Source organism: Portunus trituberculatus, chromosome 38, assembly GCF_017591435.1.
Source record: "Portunus trituberculatus isolate SZX2019 chromosome 38, ASM1759143v1, whole genome shotgun sequence".
NCBI classification, from domain to species: domain Eukaryota; kingdom Metazoa; phylum Arthropoda; class Malacostraca; order Decapoda; family Portunidae; genus Portunus; species Portunus trituberculatus.
The window spans coordinates 37,601,543-37,613,580 of record NC_059292.1 but is presented as its reverse complement, the minus strand read 5'-3'; the positions used below and the strand labels follow the sequence as shown (position 1 = coordinate 37,613,580).

At 46.2% G+C, this 12,038-nt stretch overlaps 1 protein-coding gene across 24 annotated transcripts in view; it reads left to right on the top strand.

Annotated features, from left to right (window-relative positions):
* LOC123515007 overlaps window positions 1-12,038 on the top strand; it is a 384,569-nt gene that overhangs the window by 166,878 nt on the left and 205,653 nt on the right. The window lies entirely within an intron of this gene.

Sequence of the window (12,038 nt, the reverse complement as noted above, 5' to 3'; positions counted from 1 at the left end):
GAATTATCTCTCTCCCGGCGAGGCCATGCTCTCCATCTCCCGAAGAGGCGGTGTTTTGCATGAGAGGATTTCGTGCCGCGCTTGAGTTGGCAGGAAGTGCAGAGGCAAACTTTTTCTTCCTCCCATATCTCTCCTGCCGTTACGAGGGCAGCGGCCGTAACATCCAAGGTGAGAAGCAGCAGCAGCGGCAACATCAGCAGCAGTGGAGGCGGGGGGCATTCACGCTTCAACGCTACACTGTTATAATTAGTGTAATTATTAGGAATCTCATTGTATTGTAGCAGGAAACTACCGGTGGACACCATGCTATGATTGTTACGTCTCCACCAAGTCGTCGTCATCATCATATCATTATCATTATCATCGTCATCACCATTATCTTTATCATCATTATCATCATCATCATCATTAAAGCAGACAGTGCAATAGCGTGCTGGACTCCACCCGATTGCATCTCGTCACGCTCCAGCCCTCCTCCCATGCCAGGGTCGTTACCAGCGCCAAGTCTGAGCTGTGTGACCTCGCATTCTGGCAGCAGAAGCAGGGATTGTAGTCTTGCCCTCGTGTGTGTGTGTGTGTGTGTGTGTGTGTGTGTGTGTGTGTGTGTGTGTGTGTGTGTGTGTGTGTGTGTGTGACGTATTTTGTGTGTGTGTGATCAGTAAGCGTCTATCTATCTATTTCTTTGTCTGTGTGTATGTATGTCTACGGACTTCCCTATACAAAACTGTAGTTGATAATTCTGTAAATAAAGACATAACACCATCAGATAGAGAAAGACTATTGGTGCACCTGATGTGTGGTGCGGTGCCGTGGTTCCTGATGGTGGCGGTGGTCTGGAGACAAAGAGGTGAGGGACGGCGAGGCGGCGGCAGCGGCGGCGGCAGGGCGGCGGTGTCCACTAGCGACAGGGGGGCGGGAGGGTAACATACTAACATTCCACCACCAGCAGGACAGAGAGGAGGAGGACACACCCACCTGCTTCCTGCCCTCCAACACCACCACACCCGCCACAGACACCAATATCAACACCAGGTTTATCATGACCCTTGTATCCTCACCATTCTGATAACATTCCAACTCCAGAACAGGACACACCCCACCTGCTTCCTGCCCACCATCATCACCACACCTGCTGCAAACACCCAATGACACTAACACCAGTATTTGACACGGCGGTGTGTCCTCTCCACCACGCAACACAGCATTCCAACACCAAGACAAGGAGGAGGACAGGACACACCCCACCTGTTCCTTACCCACCAACATCACCACCACCACTACCACACCTGCTGCAAACACATAACAATACCGGACTTATCATGACCTTTGTGTCCCCGCCATAACTTTGCACAGCATTCCATCACCGAGACAGGGATGAGGAGGACAGGACACACCCGTCTACATCCTGCCCACCAACACCATTACACCAGTCACAAACGCGTAACACTAAGGTTCCACGATGCACCTCCACTATTTGAAAAGGTGCTAGTTGAAGGTATACGGGTTTTTCAGGCTGTTTTAATGGTTGTAGCGACAATTTAACGTGATTTCTGTGTTATTAAAAGGAAATATTCTCTTCAGAACCCGACCAGTCATCTCTGTGGTCTCAGAAAATAGTTGTGGTGAGAGAGTAAAATGTTTCTGGATACAAGCCTAACACTAATATCAACACAAGACTTCGACCGCCTTGCTCTCTCGCCACGACTGTTTTCAAAGGCTGTAGAGAAGACTTAAAGGATTCCCAATAGTGTTTTTTTTTTCTGTCAATAATGCGAAAATCTTGTTAATCTGTCACTATAATCTTAAGAACACGCCTAAAACTCGAGTAAATTAAAGTAGTGGATTTTGAAAGTAGTGGAGGCGTGGAGCAGAGTTTCATAATATGGTCCCAAGTTATCTCGATCCACCACCACCACCACCACTACCACCACCCACTACATCCTGGTTCCATACTGTACCACGCCCATACCAACACTCCTACAACGGGCACTCTTAGTCAGCCGTGAAAATGTCCAGACCGTGAACTCTCTCTGCTTTCCGTCAGTAAGTTACTTGGATATTTACACGAACACAAGAGGAGAGGCGAGAAAATCAGCTTATAATATACAAGACTAACGGTGTGAGATATATTTAACGAGAAAATGGAAAGGAAATGGAATTGAACTAAGGTGTGATTTAAAGCAATTGTGTGTGTGTGTGTGAGGGAGGGAGAGAGAGAGAGAGAGAGAGAGAGAGAGAAGAATGAAGGAGACGCCCTTTAATGTTATCCCTCTATAGGGCGTCGTTTCTCTCTCTCTCTCTCTCTCTCTCTCTCTCTCTCTCTCTCTCCCTCTGTTGAGATACACAGAAATCTCGTGGAATAAATTCTCCGAACAGTCTTAATTACATTTCTCTTCAGCATTAAACCGCCAAGCCACATATTTTCATTATCCACCAGCTAAACATTACACACACTGACCGAGAGATTTATTGCTGTTTATTTTCCTTTTTATTCCTTTCTTTTCTTTTGTTTTCGTTCAAATTCTTCAGTTCTTAAGCAGAAACAACACTCGTGATCGTCAAATCCCTTCACTTGTTTGGAGACACTGATAAGAGAGAGAGAGAGAGAGAGAGAGAGAGAGAGAGAGACAGACTTGCTTGGCTTGCACTCTGTAGGAAGTAATACACGACAGACTAGCTTCTTATCTCTCTCTCTCTCTCTCTCTCTCTCTCTCTCTCTCTCTCTCTCTCATCACCAGGAGAGTTGATGCTTTTATGAGCGAAAGGCAGAGAGGGCGTGTACCGCTGGGTCGCGAGTGAGGGAGGTAAAAAAGTAAGCAGGATGGGTCGCGGCGGAGGGTTGAGACGCTCTTGTGTTTTTTGTTGGCGTGTCGGTCAGTCATCGTTTAGTGGAAGGAGGGAGGAATGGGAAGGAAAAAAAGGAATCGTATCAATCGGTTGTTTTGTGAAGTGTCTCGTGAACTCCTGAACCTTTCCCGTGTGGCCGAGGAAGGAATGCACGACAAACAGATTTTATGGTGTAAGTTAAGACGCCTCTCCTTGTAAGATGAGAACTTAGATTTAGGCCCGGATTCTGATAGTCTTTGGTCTCTCCCTACGACTATTTTCAAACAGACGGGTTTTCAAGAGTGTTCCTCCTCTTGATTATGTGGAAATTTGTCACTAGAAACGTAAAAGTGCTTAGAAACCGGCATTACCAGAACTAGAGGCTTTGTAAAGTAGTGGAGAGGCAACGCAGAAGTGGTTTAGAATATACTCCTTAGATTGATGAGTGGGGATGGGAGGTGGGTAGTTACAACCTTCGTTACATCTCGCTGAGAGACGTAGAGTTATCAGAATCATGGAAGCCGCTGGTTAGAGTTTACAGTAAAGTTATCAAGACTCGCCTCCTTCACCACCCACACACACACACACACACACACACACACACACACACACACACACACACACACACACACACACACACACACACACACACATACACACACACACACACGGTTCTTCCTTGTTTATCGCGTGTGGACTTCGGAAAGCACTCGCAATTGCCATTAAGCTGAGCAGGCCTGGCTAATACATGGATTGTCTCTTATCAAAGTTAAAGTTTTCTGGCTTCATAAATATCATTAAAGACATTTTTTTGCTTTTTTTTTTTTTTTACTTTCATGAAAAATAATGAGAGGTATTTTTATAGAGATAGATGATTAAAATGATTACAAAATGAGAGAGAGAGAGAGAGAGAGAGAGAGAGTCCAGTGTCCTTCAGTAATCCTTCAGGAGTTGTATGACTACGAGCAGATGGTGCGGTGCGGCTGAGGAAGGAGAGGTAAGACTTCCCTTAAGACTGTCTGGGAGATGCTGTCCATTGGCGTGTTTGTGGCTGACCTTTCATTTCTCTCCATTCTCTCCTATGTTCCGACCCTTTACCTCCTCTCCCGGACCTACATTCTGCCCCATTATCTCTCCCTGTTCACTTCTACATCTCGTTTTCTTTCTCCTTTATTTCCATTATTCTTTGCTATATTTCGTCTCTATATTTTCTGTTTTCTATTACATTTCGTTTTCCTTTCTTTTCATTCTTCTCTGTTTTTTCTCCTCACATATTTTCGGTCAGTTTTGTCTCTATGTCTTTCCCGGTTTTTCTTTCTTACTGCTTGTTTTTCTCCTTTCTTTTCGTTCATATCTTTATCCCTCTTCCTCTCATGTCTTTGGTAAATTTTGGTCCATTATCCTTCCTGATTTTTGTATATTTTGTTTTCGTCCTTCTAGTAACATTTTATTCTTCCTCATCTGTTCCCTTCCATCTTCACAACTCTTTAGTATATTCTGCATCATTACTATTTTTTTTTGGTCCTCCTCCTGAATAATCTCGTCTTCCTTCACCAACTACCCGTTCCTTCCTCATCTTCTTACCTGGTGGAAGACGTGCATAAGATGACCCTCCCTCCCTCATATCTGGCCTTCCACCTGGCGCCTGTGACCTCTGATAAGACAGGTAGCCGAGAGGAAGACGGCAGAAGACAACACTTAAGATTCGTCTCTCCTCCAAGCTACTGTGCTGTGTTAAGACATTTTTTGCAGGATGGTCCAACAGGTGTATATTTTTCTTTAAACTATCGTACTAAAATGTTAATGCATCGTACATAATACACATTAAGTATACAAGAGCGCAAAAGGCTATCACATTTTTTTTTTTTTTTTTTTTTTTTTTTGACGGAAGAATCATCCATCATAGTTTACTTAATTTTCCTACACGGTTATCCTCTCTCGCGGAAATGGCCGGTGATTTCTTGCTCATTGACTCTATCACCACCACAACCACCTCCACTATCATCACTACCTCCACCATCACCATCACTACCTTCAACCCGACCATCACTGCCACCTCACCATCACTATATTTTCACCACCATCACTACCACCACTTGTGTTGCGAAGCTCAACCGTGATGCCGGAAGTGCAATGCGAAGAGATAAAATAGTGGTCGAACAAAAGAGAGAGAGAGAGAGAGAGAGAGAGAGAGAGAGAGAGAGAGAGAGAGAGAGAGAGAGCCATAAAATCTCCTCTCCTCTTTATCCCTACTTAACCCTCGCGCGACAGGAACATGGAGAGGGTTCTGGCTTGTCAACATTTTCTTTTTATTCCGATTGAGATTCAGTCCAGAAAAAAAAAAAAAGGAAAGCGAGGACAAAGAGAGAGAGAGAGAGAGAGAGAGAAAAAAAAAAAACAGGCTAACATCTTCCAGTAAACCCAGTGACCGATGGCTGGTTGTTACTCTTGATACTTGTGGTAAATGTGATGACGATGGAAGGCAGTCAAGCATTAAAACCGTGTGTGGAGATGATGAGCAAACTATGAGGGTAGCGGATGAGGATGGGGCTGTGATGGTAAGGACAGGGATCTATTTAATGGGATGAGAGTCACTGAGTCGCTTCAGCTGGCGGCCAGATTGTTGTGGTGGTGGGGAGGGAGTTAGATACTTGGCGTGGTTGGTAGGAAGTTAGAGTCAAGTTATGTGTACACTAATTATTATAGATAGCTTTGGGATGCGTGGGATTTGTCCTTCACGACCCGGCTGGACTGGAGCCACGCCACCCTTTGTCTAGTAATTAGTATTCTTGTTTTACTGTTGTTCATTTGATTCCAAACTTTACTCACAGAATACAAACAATACAGACTCCCCATGTACCCAGATATTATGCTCATCTGTGAACAAGTAGGCAGGAACCTCAGCCACACAGCAGCGCCAGGCTATACCCATGCCGCCGGGAGTGAAGGACAGGGACACGAACCCTGGAGGCGGCGCGCTGTGACAGGTGGGAGGAATGTCGGGCTGACGAGCAAAGACTCAAATGTTGATGTGACGGTGGGGAGTCAAGCAGGACAGTCCCGTTACGTGCCTCATCTGGCCCAAGCTGGTCTGAGGATAGTCTCGGTGGCCGGAGATAACCTCAGACGACAAATTCCTTACCTCGTCTCACCTAACCTGCTGCGTGGAGTGTCGCCGCCCAAGCACCTCGCCTCGCCTTGCCTCCCTCAGCTCAGTCAGGCCAGTGCCCCCCGCTCGCATCATTCCTCCGGGTTTGGCACAACTTCAAGGCGACGCACACTTGCCTTGAAGCACACCTGCATGAGAGTTTGGAAGGATGTTGGCTTCTCTCCCTCTCCTGGGCTTGTTTTTGTGGAACTGAAGACTCGATGATCCTCTTCTGCTTTTAGATTATCTGGATGGTTTAGATAGATACACCTATTTTCTGTGGATTTTTACATGACCAAGTGTTTATTTAGAGCAGCTTGGAAGGCGAAGACTAATATGAGTAAGAGTTTTCATCACTCACGTATTTATTCCAATTTCAAAACACCGTGTTCTTTACGTGGGAGAAAAAAGATGATGGTGATAGCACAGTATTCCCTTCTCACCATCATCTCATGCCTTCCCGAAATGGCTGCTGTGGAAACCTACCAGTAATGAATCCAAGTCAATTATTGTCTCGACGTAGTTATTAGATTCCGGTAAGATGGTTAATCTGCTGGGTGGTGACTGGATGTTAATAGTCATCTTCTGGCAGAGTTTAGGAGTTGTAAGGTTGAGTGTCCCGTGACCGTCAGATCTTGGGATGTAGCTTGTACTCGTAATGTATTTCTCTGGCTCTGGGTCACCTTAAGTCTTGTTTGTATAGTGTTGTGCAATCACTTCTCTGTCTCAGGTATGGCCAGGAAGATAATTTTCCTAGTGTGTGTGTGTGTGTGTGTGTGTGTGTGTGTGTGTGTGTGTGTGTGTGTTCATACTATTTACAAAGCAACAAAAAGTAACCACCCCCCAAAAAAAAGTGTTGGTCGAGGGGATAACAAGGAAAATATTAAGTTGAATGATGAGTCGATTGATATACAGTAGAGGCGATTTATTAACAAACTCGTCTTGAACATGGAACCAATGCACTTAACTAAGGAGCCGGTAAGTGATCATGCGAGACGCCTAATCATTACCAAGCAAACAGAGAAGGAAAAAAGTGAGCAGGATGATACTCTTAACCCCTTCAGTACTGGGACGCATTTTCTACCATGATCTTTGGGTATAATTAAACGATTTTATTTACATTAGAAAGGGCCATTGGAGGACAGAAAATTAATGGCCACAGTCTTCAATATTTTCATCCCCACACAGGTTTCTGAAGCTGTAAAATAATCTCTAAATAGTAAGCAGAATAAATATGGAAGCACGTCCTGGTACTGAAGGGGTTAAGTGGAGGCATATTAACAAACTCGCCTGAATACCCCTAAGGTGTCAGGCAATAAGTCATGCAATTGGTAACGCCAGGGAATTGGGGAAGCTTAGTCTCTTGTCCGCATTCAGAAACGCTCACCACGAATATTTTCCAAAGCCACAGAGATGATTAGCGAGGTTTACAAGAGTGTTTCTCCAGATACTAATATAGAAATCTTGTCACTCTGTCTCTAGAACCGTAAAAAGAAAATACATTAAAAACTCGTTTGAATTTAGATAAAGCGTTTTGAAATAGTGGAAGTGAAGCACAGAAGTGTTTGAGAATACAAGCATCTGTGTAGCTGGTCGGCGACTCAATACGTGGGCTGGGGCGCGTCTACGGCCTTCACATCCTCCCGCGAGAACTACAGGACGTGGGCGGGAGCGGCTCGTTAGGCTTGTGTTTATAACGCCTGTGTTTGTGTGTGTGTGTGTGTGTGTGTGGGTGTGGGTGTGGGTGTGGGTGTGTGAGCCCCTTGTTTGTGTTGGGGCGGGTAAGTGGCGCTTCGGTGGCCGCGGGGCAACGCTGGGCCTGATGTTTGTACCGGAAAGCTGGTAATCTTACGTTGGAATGCTAATATTGTGCATTTCCTGCGATATCTGAACGTTGTGTGTGTGTGTGTGTGTGTGTGTGTGTGTGTGTGTGTGTGTGTGTGTGTGTGTGTGTGTGTGTGTGTGTGTGTGTGTTAGATATCTGTTTATAAGCTTATTGTTCTTTGCGTGTGTCTGTCTTTTTGTCTGTTCGTTATCCTTATGGCTTTATTTCATTGTTCCTTGGGTGAGGTTTGTCTGCTAATGGCAATATAACACTCTGAATTCATCTGAGTAGTGGTGAACGACTTTGCTGACTCAAAATTAATGTTACAGACGAAAAGACTCTAATACTTTTATCATTCCGTGAACCTTTATTGTTTCTCACAGTAACACTCTAATTAAAGAAGACCTCAAGCTGAAGGAAAAACATCAATCTAAACGTTAACACACACACACACACACACACACACACACACACACACACACACACACACACACACACACACACACACACACACACACACACACTCAGCTCCCATCATCATCCATCACTGCGAATGATGCTGCGTGTCTTATTAATGTCTGACTTCTGTTCATCCACTTCCCTCCCACATTATCGCAGACGCTGCCGAGGTGACCGCCCTGTAAGGAATTACGTTCTCTCTCCGTAAGGCACCTGTGAGATAATTACCACCATTCCCTCACCTGTCGAGAACATATACGATTTTCAATGTGAGCAGCAGTCATAGAAAGGAGCTCTGATGAAACTCCTGTACGTGGCAAATGGCATTAGTAGCACCCTATCCCTTTGCTGGTCCCCACGGCTCGTCTATGGGAACAAATCACCGTAAACAAGAGGATTAAGCCGCCGGAGTGGAGGGGTGCACAGCTGACCTTGTAGGGAGCGTTTGGGAGAAAGTCTTGTAGCAGGAGGAGGTTGCTGGGGACAATGGTGAGGAGACAAAAAGGCACGTTTTCGCTTAGTTATTACCCACACGTCAAGGTAATGGGTCGGGCGGGAATACACGTCCCGTAGATTGTCTCAGATAAGGAAACCTGTAAGAGGAGGAGCGTCACGGACCGTGCATCACCCTGGCCCTGGAATGCTGTGCTGCGGGCCTCTGCTGTCTCGTATGCCAATGTGAAATTACTCTTTACACTTCAGTTTGCAGCCTTCTCACTTTATGCCTTCGCTTCGTTGTCAGAAGGTACCGTGAAATCTTTGTGTCTTTGTCCTTTCTTCCTGAGCGTATTCAAACAGGCAGGAGGAAGCGCCCAGCACCCCCAGTCGTAGTGAGCCTGTGCCGGGAGGGAGGGCAGGCACATGCGACAGTGCTCTTAAGAATGCAATTTTATGGTGGTTAATGTTATCTGGTAAACTGGGTAGAGAGAGAGAGAGAGAGAGAGAGAGAGAGAGATAGTTACGTGTAGTGCCTGTGCCGTGGGCTACACAGCGCCTTTATCAGCGAAGTAGGTGTTATGCTGAAAGTGGTGCCTTCAGATTTTATGATCCCTTTATGGGCGTGATGGCCACAACGCCACAGGGACCACACCGCAGGACAGAGATGATTTGATGGCAGCCATCTTGAGCACGAGCTGAAGTATTGTTGCTGTTGTTGTTGTTGTTGTTGTGGTGGTGGTGGTGGTGGTGGTGGTGGTGGTGGTGGTAGTGGTGGTAGTGGTGGTTGTGGAAGTGGTTGTCCAGACTGCCTTCACTTCATCTTCACTGTGTTTGTACGTAAACACTCCCTGCCTGCTTGTGAATAATCACTATCCTGTGACTTGAAGTTTCAAGAAGGAAGTTTAAAACACTGACTGTTTGACTTCGTTTTCGATTGCATTTTTGCATTGTTTGCCCTTAGCCGGTGTCTCTCCAACATTAAAAAAAATATACATAACAAAATCACTTATTCTATCCTTATATAGACCAGATAGTCACGGTAATTAAATGAAAACTACAAAGGAAAAATCTAAACAAACTTTGCTTTCTGTATGTGCTTTTCAAAGGTAGTCCTTGACAGGAGCCTGGAGGTAGACGTGATGTTAGAATTCTGCAATTTTAGATATGCACACATGCTACGTCGTGTTTTGTTAGGGCAATGTTTTGTAAAAGAAGCAGCATCAATCAACCGTGTCGTCTCACTGAGGACAGGAACACGAGTTAGTCTGAGCAGAACCGTGTTGAGACCGAGACGCGACCATCATCCGCGGCTCGAGTAAGTCAGCCCCAGAAGAATTAATCGTAAGTCAGGATCAGCTCAATTTCCTGAGGGGAGGCGGGGAGATAATGGAAGGGGGGGATGGGGTGGAGAGAGGAGCGACTGTCACACCAACGCTCCAACCAGGACGCGAAGGGAAGGATCTCAGAAAAGGCAGCCACTTAAGGATTCATGTTCCTCGCTAAATGCATTTCAAGATGAAGGAAGGTGTCTGTCCTGTCCACGTGACAGCTGAGGAGTCTTTGCAGGCAATCTGGCTGAGTGACAGTCTTGCTGGTCGATGTGAGTGCCTTTTTCAATCTGCTTATGTTCAGTGAGTGACGTCCCGCTGCTGGAGTCTCGTCGTGGTCACTGGTGTGTTTACTGGACAGGGGATTACTCGGAGATTGATTTTATATAGAACTTCGGGCAATGATCCTGCACTAAAATATCTTCCCCTGCATCCATTTCTCCCTCCTTCCTCCATCAACCAGCTCTCTCCCTGTCTCCCTTTGTTTCCTCCCCTCTCTCCAAACCATTTTGTGACTCATTTCCTTCCCTCTTTCACACAGCAACAGCATATATTTTCCAGCCTCCCCCTCACAACCTCCTTCCTCATCTCACAGTTCTCGTCCCCCAGGTTGGCCTTGTAGCCTCCTTTCCTCCAAGGTAGCCTCACTCTTTGTCACTTACTCGGAGTCATCATTTAGAAGTAACGCATTGATCAATAAATTCCTCCTAATGTTGTTTAAGAGCAGAGGAATATTTACCTTTAAACAGGACTTCCTTTTATTTAACTCTGTTGCCCCCTCCCTTCCGCATCCCTTCACCGGTCCCTCGCCTCTGATGAGTCAGGGGCAAGGGTCAGACCAGTGTGTTTGGGTCGCCTCCATAAGTCAGCTCTAACCCGCCGCTTGCTTTGCATTAGTTCGTTGTGGTTATTCTTAGCTCGGACAGCAAGCATCCTGGGTCCTGCTACCTGCCAGATTGCAGTGTTCTCGCTCCTGGAAAACTGCCAACTATGTGGACCGTTAAAAGATCAGCTCTGTGGCCAGTACTAACCATCCCATCACGCCGCCCTCCAGCACTACCATCACCATCACCACCACCAGCAACAACACTCCCTTTAGTCCCTCCTCCCTCTGCCCTCCATTCTACTCGCCCCACCCGTCCAGCCTTACCGTCTCCAGCAGGTGATTTGCTATTGATCCCGAGCCTCGTAATTAATCCTCAGCCCCAAATCAAAGGTGCCAGGAACTCGAACCTCGCCATGCCATGTGCACTCCCCAGATTGCAGGACACACAAAGCTCTCTCTCTCTCTCTCTCTCTCTCTCTCTCTCTCTCTCTCTCTCTCTCTCTCTCTCTCTCTCTCTCTCTCTGTCTTGGTTTGCCAGCTAAGTGTTCCCAAATGAGAGGAAAGAATGACTCCCTCGACATTTTTCTGCTGTGGTGTGCAAGGAGGCAAAATTCTCTTTGGTTCTTGCACCTGAAGCTGAACCTGGAGGAGAGAGTAATAAACAAGGTATCTTTTGCCGCGCCAGCGTGTTCACGGCGACGCGCTAATCAAGTGGCGTGGTTCTTGACCTTGCGATGCCTTGGGTGGCGTGTGTGGGGGCCACGCTCGGCTGCCCCCGCACCTCTTTCTCCTTCTTTCTCCCTCACATTAGCGCCTCTTATCGACTGGCCAACACGCATCTCACTGTATCTGTCTCCCTCCCTCCCTTCCTCCTCTTCCTTCCATGCTCCGCCGCTCATCTCCGTGATATTTTTGTCAAGTCTCCCGTTATCTCTCGTTTTTTTTCTTCCTGTATTACTGTTCTTCTTATCTCCACTGACGATGTTTCAAGCATAAAATTGCAGCGGAAAATGAGGCGTTACTTTCAGCAACATCCATGATATTGCCTTGCTGTGTTTGTGATGAACTGTTAACTGGCAAGTGGAGCCAAACTGGGCTGAGGCATTCATTCATACAGTTCACCTTGCCGACCTAAAGGAAACATAACAAAAAAAAAAAAAGACTAGATAAATAATGTATTGTCTGATT